Source organism: Terrapene carolina, unplaced genomic scaffold (genome assembly GCF_002925995.2).
Source record: "Terrapene carolina triunguis isolate 2854851 unplaced genomic scaffold, T_m_triunguis-2.0 Scaffold66, whole genome shotgun sequence".
Lineage (NCBI taxonomy): Eukaryota > Metazoa > Chordata > Testudines > Emydidae > Terrapene > Terrapene triunguis.
Genome location: NW_020664417.1, coordinates 4,586,118 through 4,596,546, shown reverse-complemented (window position 1 = coordinate 4,596,546; position 10,429 = coordinate 4,586,118).

Here is a 10,429-nt window from a genome sequence, read left to right as displayed (position 1 = left end):
GCAAAACAAACAAGAATGGAAATGCACACACCAATGACCTGCCTAACCTGTCTACATCTTCATGGATTATTTTTTATTTTTTTTACACATGAACTCTGTGCTCTGTTTTTGTGACTATTTGTACCTGCCTTGCTGGAAACAGTGTTCTGAAACAATGCATATTACAGGGTTAAAGGGTTATGTTCCTTCTTCATTGAAGATGACAAACGATGAAGAAAACTGAATTACATTTTACTCCTAACTGCATACAGAAGGATCTACTTAATCAGCACCTTAATAAATGACGCTCCCACTCAACTGAAGTGATTCAGTACAATGCATTTCAAACACTGGATAAACTGAAAGCCTTGTATGATCTCTGAGCCCATTCATAGTATTAGGCAAATGTGAATAGGTTTGCTAAATGAATTTCCTTCTGCGCAGCTCTTTAAACTGTACAGTAAATGTTTCTCCCCTGCTCTATTGTGGCTGCTAAATCCGCTAATATTTATCTCAGTATATATTTCAAGAGTTTGATGATTTGTCCCATGCTTTATTTTTTAAAGCAATTCATGGAATATCTACCAGTACAATGTGTGTTCCTGAGCTTTCTGCTTCCACTTGGTTGTCCATTTAAGAGGCCACAACTGTACAATAAATAAATGTGAATGTAAAGCGAGAAATTGGTCCCCTGCCTTTGATATCATTTTCAGTATAACAGCTGGAAGATACTGAATACCAGTATAAGGGCTGTTCAAAAGATACTCAGAATTGGGGTACACAGATGACTAATAATTTGGGAGGACAAACCGTTTAAGTGATATATGGGCTGATGATGCAAAGCAGCTGAATCTTGTCGTAAAGTGCATGGCAGAAGTAAACTGAGGCCCTTAAAAAATATATAGATCATTGGGAGGGGCATTGGACACAGCTTTGTAGCTGTTTTTCTCTTCCCCCAATATTGAGACCTCAAGAAGTTGTTCCTCTAAAACCCCCAGCAGGGCTAATGCTAGCATAGCTAGCTGTTTGGGTATGCTTTATTAGAATTAACACTGCACTAAAGAAGATGCTAATAGGCAATCCTCTATCTTAAGCATCTCCATGCAGTTTCTAATAGAGTTTTATTCACTCTGTAGTTACTAAAGACACCTCTTATTAGCAGACCAAGTTTTGCTGGTGCCTTGAGTGGCTGGCTGCTTAGGCAGATTTTACTATTTTTGTTGCTAGAATATATAGCTAGAATGTAGGGCTTTTTGTTCCCCTGATTTCCTTTTCATTTTGATTGATTGATTAATTAATATACTCAAACCAGCCTTTCATACACAATGGTAGAATATCATGTAACTTCAACCATGTGATGAAACCCAACCTTCCCATCTCAGAACTTGAAAATGCATCATAAAAAGCAGCGCCAAAATCTTTGCTGACATCCAGATAATGAAGGGCAAAATACAAAGCTTTTGCATATGCTTCATAAACAGGTAAACTTAATGATCAATTTAGCGATGAATATTTCACACAGCTCTCTTTCTAATATTTTAAATTGTAAGCTCTCCAGAGCAGGGGTTGTTTCTCCATGTGTTTGCACAGCAACTAGCACAATGGAAACCACAACTAGGGCCTTCCAGTGCTACTGCAACGTAAATAAAATAACAGTAAATATTGCTGTGTGCTTAATAGCTGCTGGTCATGTTCCTACACAGTCACTATGGTACAAGCGTCTTACTTATTATGGCAAAAGTACTCTGTGGTACCTTCAGTTTTGTGAAAGTCTCTCTCTATAAACCAAATTTTATATTAGTCTTAGCCTGTGAGTTCTTTGGAGCAGGGACTGTCTCTTTATGTGCTTGTACTGTGTCTAGCAAAATGGGGCCTGAATCTGAGTAGGGTCTCTGGGTGTTACTGTAATATACATAAAATAATGATATTGCTTTCGGAGTATGAAAAGGATAACTGAACCACATGGGTTGCAGATGTATGCTTGCCATTCCATTACTTAGCCTTAAAGGGGAGTGTTTTGTTTTTGCAAAGCTGCACTGCAGGTATAGTTGAGAAGGGCCTGATCCAAAGCCCACTGAAATCTGTAGGAGCCTTTCCATTCAATTCTGTGGCCTTTGCACCAGGCTCTAAATGAAATAAGAGTGATTTCTTTTCTTATTTATTAGTAATTGGCCAGTAGACCAAGTGTTATAAACCACAGCTCTATGAAATGTTAATTCTGTCTGGTTAAAATAAAGATACTGGAATTTCCAAACACTGCCTCTGTAAAGTCTGCCTAAATGATTAACTGAACTGTCTGATGTGCATTGCCTTAATTTAAATATATATAAAGTTTGGACACTTCAATGTAGAATCAGAAGATTATGGATATTTAGCAGGAGCAATAGGGTTCCGCGGTATATTATTATGCAAACAAAGAATAAGCTTGACTGAGAGATGTTTCCGTTCACAGGACCTCATTCACCATTGCTCTACGTTATTGTTACACTCGTGTAACTTCAATGAAATCAATGGAATTACACCAGACAAAAAAATGGAATGAAGCAATGATTCACCATTTTGTCCTTAGTCCTAGTTCAGTCCTCTATCTACTCAACTATACTGCTGTCTAAACCATGCTGAATCAAGGCAAGTATGGTCAAGCCATCTAGACTTCTTTGGCATTTGAGGCAAAAATTACAAGTAGTATTCTTAGGACTCTGCAGCATGTTCTCTTTGGCATGTCCTAACCTTAATCATTCCCAGAATATGCTCTGGGCCATATACATATGCACTTTGGTAACAATCTTTTTTTACTTAGATATTTTGCAGATATAACCGTTTAAACCTTCAAGCCCTGCAAGGAATGCCTCAGAATGCAGACCTAAGAAGGATGCATGATTTTCCTTTTTACCATTTGACCTCAGTTCTGTTGTCCAAAGAATATAGGTAGCAATTGTTTATTTCTCTCCTGTTGCCATGTGAAAGACCCACACAAACAGGGGAAACTGACTGTACTGGGGAAACAGACAATTTTGACAGCCGATTTTGTGTGTGTGAGAGAGAGAGAGAGAGAGATGTGAACACCTGACTCCTAAGAGATGCACAGAGCCCAGCAAACTCATTTCACAGAGGCCATTTAATAGTCATCAAATGGAAAAGTCTTGTACTCCGTTACAAGCTGTGTTGGATTTGAACCAGTAAAGTAGATGTGAAAGGCGCTCTATAGCCCTTCACTAATCCCCAGAATGATCTAGAACCTTCAACCCTCTTAGGTGAAGACATTTTCTATGGAAATCTCTGAAACAACAAAGTTTTAGAATCTGAAGGGCATGTGAAATGTTTAGGATTGAGGGTCAGGACCACTCAAGATGAGAAGACACAATACTGACTGACTGATCTAATCCGCTTACCTTTCTAGGCATACAGTGCTGATAAATGAAGTATTGTATTGACTGGGAGTTGTTATATAAAATGCTTACACCAACTTTTAACATTAAACATGTATAATTTTGCAATTGAACCATGTTGATTTAAGAGAAAGATACTTTAAATAGATTCATTTTTATTTGATGCATTCAGTTTATTTCAGTTTAAGTGGTTTAAGTTTGAGTATAGCACAGTGTGTATCCTATTCCGTCATTAGCCATTTGAAAGCTGCTTTTCAGTTAGTTAATAGGATTGTGCAATTCAAAAGGATTTACTTGACTGACACTTGTCTGGGCTAATATTATAGACAGTTCACTGTTGTGAAAATGCAAATGAAACGAATATTTGAATAGTAGAAAACACTGCAACTGTATTTATTTTCAGTGCAGTTGAAGAAATCATGTGCTTTCATAAACTATGATGCTTTTACTTGTGTTTTGCACTGAAGTAACTAGACATATTTATTTTCCTTCTTCTGTGCTCATTTTTCACCTTTTTGGTGCAGAATTAGTCAAGCTCTGATGTTTCTGACATTATGTCTAGTTCTTCAGTCTATAAAATATAATCCAACTTTATATGCAAGTCCCCAGATGTATATGAACTGAAATCAGTGGGAGTCTTTCCATAGATTTCAGTGGGCTTTGTGTTCTCTTCTGTTCTGAAGCGATGCTATTACTGCACACATCACCGTAACATTGGAGGGGACATCTACAATGTGAAAAATTCCCCGTGGCAGCAAGTCTCAGAGCCCAGTTCAACTGAGTCAGGCTCATGGGGCTCACATGTAGATGTTCCCCTCTGAAATCTGGCGAGAAGCGTGGGTCTCAGAGTCCATATTCCAGCCCAAGTGAGAACCTCTCTACTGCTATTTTTAGTCCTATAGTGCAAGCCCTGTGAGCCCGAGTCAGTTGACCTGGTCTCTGAGACTCGTTTCCGTGGGGGTTTGTTTGTTTCCAGTGTAGACATACCTCCAGTGTGTTCCAGAAGTGGATTAAGCAACATGACTGACACCTGTCATCATGTATTTTCTCTCTCATCCTCTCCTCAAGGAGAGAAGTGTGCAGTGGAGTGTTTTGTTTAGTTAGAGGGTTTTAAAAAATATATATTTATAAATATACCTGTTGCTTTGTATTTATGTTAGAAAAGTCAAGGTCAAAGAAATATGTTTGCATTTGGAGCAGAAGGTGATGAGGTTTGTGATGGTCCTTAGGTCCTGGGGGCATTCATTGTACAATCTCGGACCCGCCCCTGAGAAAGTTCTCTCTTCTATGCAGATAAGCTTTATGCTTATTGTGAATAGTTCCATTGTTCCAGAGATGCATAGTTGTCAATCATGGTCTTAATCCTGGAGCTTTTGGCAGTCTTTAGATAGTCTGGCCCCAGGCCATGGAGCCCTTGAAGATAGGACCCCAAGACCTTGAACTTTTATCAGGGCCCACATTCTACTCAAAAGCTAGCTTCCCTGTCATAGAGGCAAACCACTTAAGCACATGCTTATCTCTATGAATTTGACCAATTCTACTGGCTGACCAAACTGAGTAAAGTGGAGAATCTCTCCATGGACTGTGTATTAGACAGCATACTGAGCTACAGATGAATTTGCATAGAGGTGGTGGGAATGCCCCCAAATAAAAACATTTTGGAATCAAATATTGAAACACTGAATAGATCTGATAAGCAAACACATCCTTCTTTTTCCAGCTCTAGAACTATTAATCATAAGTCCCCACAAAGAATATTGAAAGCACTGACATGATATTTATTAGTGCCAGCCCCTAATGTAAGTGCTGCTGGATGGCATAATCTAAGTGTTCTGATTTAGGACAAAAAGACAGTGAAAGTGTGGAATGTGTTGATAAAAGAAAAATGAATAATTATAGTATTCTCCTACAAGACCTGCTTGAGCACATTACTGCTGTTTCATAAACTACTTAGAAAAGGCAGCCAGTGTGCAAATCTCTTGTGTTCCTAGCAATTAAAGTTTGCCTGTATTCATACTGTGCTCATACTTATATTCAATTGTACCAATATGTATTAATAAATAACAATCTTGAGATCTGCAATTTAAAACTACATTTTAGAAAAGGCAGCATCCCTTTTCCATAAACAGGTTTGCAGGTCCCACACTCCCAACCTATCACTAGATGTCTCCTTTTCCAAAAGGAAGCATAATTGGTGCCACTTTGTAAAAATTCAAATATCATTTACATTTGAACAGAATGGATTTCAATATATCAATGGTTAAATGCTTTCATCTTTTCACTTCCCCTTTCCCCTCTGCAACCCTGAGCCCCTTTGCTTAGCTATACTTGTTTGCCAAAACTTTTAACAGGTCCCAGTCATAATAGATCTACTTATACTAAACTGTTTGTCAGTACCGAGTTGGAGCACCTAAAATTTCTTTTCAGGGGCTCACGAGGAGTGTGTGCTCAGTGTTCTAACTGTGTGGTTTTGCCAGTCATGCTAGTCTGTAGGAAAATCATTCTGTCATCTCACAAATTACATTGTAACACAATATCACTAGCCAAGGGCATAAACTTCAGTGGAGTCCAAACTAAAGGAAACTACCAATCCTGCAGCCGCTGACAGCATGGATTCAGCACAAATTCCCCTTTTGCATATCTACAATGCACAAATAGTGCTGGATGACTCATTGATGTACCGTGGGTGTGCCTGAGTGCCTATGTGTACGAATTATAGGAGGAGATGCAACTGATGAATATTCAGATAGGATGAAATGCACTACTCTTTGCATAAAGCCTGTGAAAACGGGCTTTGAGAAACCAAACATGGATTAAGCGGGGGTTGATTGGGATTCTAGAACAGCATGTGCACGTTATGAGGATTTCTTGGCCTCTGGATCCAAATAAACCTCTTTTGTCCACCCTCACTGGAATTCACTTGCACTAACCTGGCTGGTGCAGAAACCACTCCATGAAGTACAGGGGCTCTCTGTATGGTTCTAGACACACCATCATCCCAAACAGGGCTAATAAATTCTGCATAGGACAGTGTGTGGGACATATTGTATCTGAGGCAGAAAGGAGTGTTTCCTATTCCTAATGGCTGCACAGAATATTGTCTGATGCAGATGGAGAAAGATGTAGCTTTAAGGTCTTTGTGAGCTCCTGTGGGTTTTCACTTCCTCCTGTGGTCTGATGCAAACTAGCTGTCACCAAACTCCAGGAACCTACTGCCTCTCTAAGCTGTGGTTCAAATGCTCAACCTTTCTAGTTTTTCCTTTGAATGCAGTGGTTCAGTGGTGTGAATATTTACATACGATAGAACAGGTTTATACTGAGATTTGGGCACTTTAGTAGCCTAAGTAAAATAGTTCAAATTTAACATGGTCTTTTACAAGTAACTTAAAATCAAGGAGTTAGTAAGCTAGGCATTTTCTAAAAGTGGAATGAACTTGCTGTCATTTCCTGTGGCTGGGATGCAAAGTCCAAAGTTGCTGATTCACCCAGCCTCCATCAAACAGATGTGAACCTATTATTTTTTCCACAGTCTTCATTGTAATCTCTCTAAACCTAGGAACAGTAAATTGTGTGGTTGTACCTCATAATTTTATCTAGTGAGACATTAATTTGATCACCACAACCATTTTGGATTATGAGAGTATCTGGTGCACTATACGGGGTGCTCTTTGAGGCCCACTGCTGAGTACCCTGTTTCCATTGTCTTCAGTGACATGCAGTACTTAGAAGGGTGGTGCCCTCCATTTGTTTTTATGATATCTTTGCTGGAGTCATCTTCATTTTGAACCAGATTCTGCTACTCTTATGAGGAGTAGTACCTTACTTCTCACACAGTCCCCTTGTATTCAAAGAGACAATTTGTGGAATAAGATATTACTCAGTGTGTAAAGAGTGATTGGCTCTTTTAAGAGGAGATGAAGTGGGATCCACCTGTGCCATTATTAATTAGCTGCTTGCCAGCCTGAGGGCATGGGGCTAAGAGGGTCAAGTGACAACTTAATGGACACCTGGGCCTCATACAAAGGTCTCTGAGTGCTCACCCTGGGGTGTGGAATCACAGAGTGTAGGCAGGCTCCTGAGGAAGGCCCTCAGTCAGGGTTTATAGGTGGCCGGGTACTGCAGGGGAACCAGCCTCTCTATACCAGCACATGAAAGGATGCAGGCAACAGTGCCCAGCAGGGGTTTAGAATGGTACTCTAGTGGAACCAGCCGGGGGCTGCCTGAGTGCGCTACCCTAGAGCCAATAAGACTCTCAAAGGTAGCCCAGAAAGGGGATGGGTGAACTGAGGAGAAGCCCCTTAAGAGTGGAAGAACCTTTTTTGTTGCGACTTTTTAGTTGCTCTTTCCCTACTCTGGAAGGGGTTAAGATTGTTTGTGACTTGTTTTACTGGGGATGCTGAAGGAAGGAAATGGAGGCAGGGAGTGCCTGTAGAGCTATGCTTAGCCAGCAGGGGTGCCACAGGGACGGCACGCCCTACGAAACAGTAGCAGAATCTAGTCCTGTGTATTTATTTCAGCAATGCCTAGACGTGTGCTAGGTGCCTTACAGAACAAACAGAGAGGGTTCGTTCTACTTACTACAGCTGACTTCTCAAATTTAGTGAGATTTACCAGTTGATTAAGTACATCTAATTGTTACAAATAGTGTGCTAAAGTTTCTCTGGTGTTGCCTCCAAACTTATTTACTCATTATTAAGCACCACTATGCTTACTTGTACTCTTACGGGCCTGCATGTGCTCTCATTTACAATGGTGTAAATCTGGAGTAACCCCATTGAAGTCAATGCACATGCAGTGTGAGTGAGGGCAGGCCCTAGAACTTGAAGAGTATGCAACTTCTAATTATTGCAAAGCAGGGTGTAAATCACGGGCCAGTTACACTCAGGCCCCTTCCACAGCAGATAAGGTGAAAGGTTGATCTAGTGGTCAAGGTGCTAGCCCGGGACTCAGGAGATCTGGATTCAGTTCCCTGCTACCTTATGCAAGCCACTTAGCCGCTTTGTTTCGGTTCTACATCTGTAAAAGGAGGATAATAGAACTTCCCTACTTCAAAGGGGCATGGTGAGAATTAACATGATACTACTACAATAATGGGGGACTAATATGTACTTTGGATGGATAAAGGAGCCTTAAACTCCTACTCCACTAGAGGCCCCATTAATTCCCCTTATTTCTTTTTATAGGCTGTTGAAATAAAAATATATGGGCCACATCCTTAGATGGTATAAACTGGCATAGTTCCAGTAAATTCAGTTTTTATTTTTTCCCTGTGGGTAGCTTTGTATTTGCTTCTTTCTGATGTCATACTTATATCGAGAGACATCTACAGCAAGTAGCAATGAATGCTCATTCTTTCTTTCATCAAGGACGTTAAGGGACTTACCAATAGTGTGACATTTCTTTGCACTCACATCTCTTATATTTGATAGTGATTTACTCAGCACCTCATGGGTTTTAGCCCAGTGTGATTTAGGGCTTGTCTAAATTTAAAACGCTACAGGTGTGCCGCTGTGTAGTGCCTCAGTGTCGACACTACCTACACTGACAGGAGAGGCTCTCCCAGTGGCGTAGGTAATCCATCTCCCTAAGAGATGGTAGCTAGGTTGTCAGAAGAATTATTTCGTTGGCTTAGTGCTGTCTACACAAGAACTTAGGTCGGCTTAACTACATGGCTTGGGGGTGTGGATTTTTCATACCCTAAATGATGTAGTTAAACCAACCTATTCTCCTAGTGTAGACCAGGCCTGCGATTGCTCTTAAATCATTTAAAAAGTGCTGCTAATATCTGGATGGGGAGGAAACATTTTATAAATTAAACGGCTATCATTATTATCGATGTGTTGCCCATTCCCGCTCTTTCACTGACATCTGCTCTGTGGGTGTCTGTCTGTGCTGACGCAGTGGGAGGGGGTGACTGCCAATTGAGAAAGTCTGGGGTCATTAATTCTAATCGTCTCTGGATACAGAGATGGATGAGTGTTGCCTTCTTCGTCTTGTGTGGTTAGTCTGCAAATCTGTACTCTGCCACTTCAATAACCAGTCAGTATTTAGAAGTGGTCTGTGTGTCCTAGAAGGGGTTATGACACTCTAGTTAGCTTCAGGAAGAAGGTAAGCAAATATTTTAATTGCCTTGTATTTTGTCCAGCTTGTAGATTCACAAAGCCAAGCATAGATGGCATTTAAATTGTGTTGTGAGCTTTTGGAGTTGCCATTCATTTTCTACCTTTTACAAAGCGCTCAAACACTTCGCAAATATCATGTGCATGTATCCTCTGAAAACTCTTAGAATTCTTTAGTTGGCGAGAGAGGCTGCTTTTGAGTGAAATAAGTCATGGACTCTCCCCGTCTGGCCTGGGGCATGCTGTACTGCTTCCCTAATAAAATAATGGAGCACTTAAAATCTTTATATTTCAAAGCACTTTACAAAGCTATCCTGGTCTCATTTTTACAGATAGGGGAATTGAAGCACAGAGGATAGTGTGACTTATCCAAAGACAAAAGGTGAGTCAAGAACACAGCCAGGAATAGAATCCAATTTTCTGACTCCTCGTCCCGTACCCTGTATAACGGATCATGCTGCCTAACTAGTCTTGAGGGAGGTAACTGCTATTTTCCCTAGGGTGCATTAAGCTGTGTCCAGAAATCAAATTCTGGCCTCCTGCAATCTCGTGCTGCTAGGTTAGCATGCTATCCCTTCATGTTTCTTTAACATCCTTTTTAGTATCTTCTATCATATACATATTGAGCATATTTTAAGCTATATTTATTTCCAAGCTAACCCACTTTGAGTTTCCAACTGTTGGTTCTTAAGTTGCTCTTGACCTAATTAATAATCACACAGTTGTCTTAAATACCTACTCTGCCAAGAGGAAACTCTTTCTAGAGTATTAAAAATAGTTTTTCATTTTTCTTTTCAGTTCCATAGACTATAGCTAAAGGCCTAGATTTGAAATCAGCATACAGGGGCTGAAGCCAGGGCCAGAATCTGGCCCAAATTCTTAACTGTTTGGGTAGAAAACGTTAACTGGATTCAGAAAAGTATGCTCACCAAGTCCCTGTAA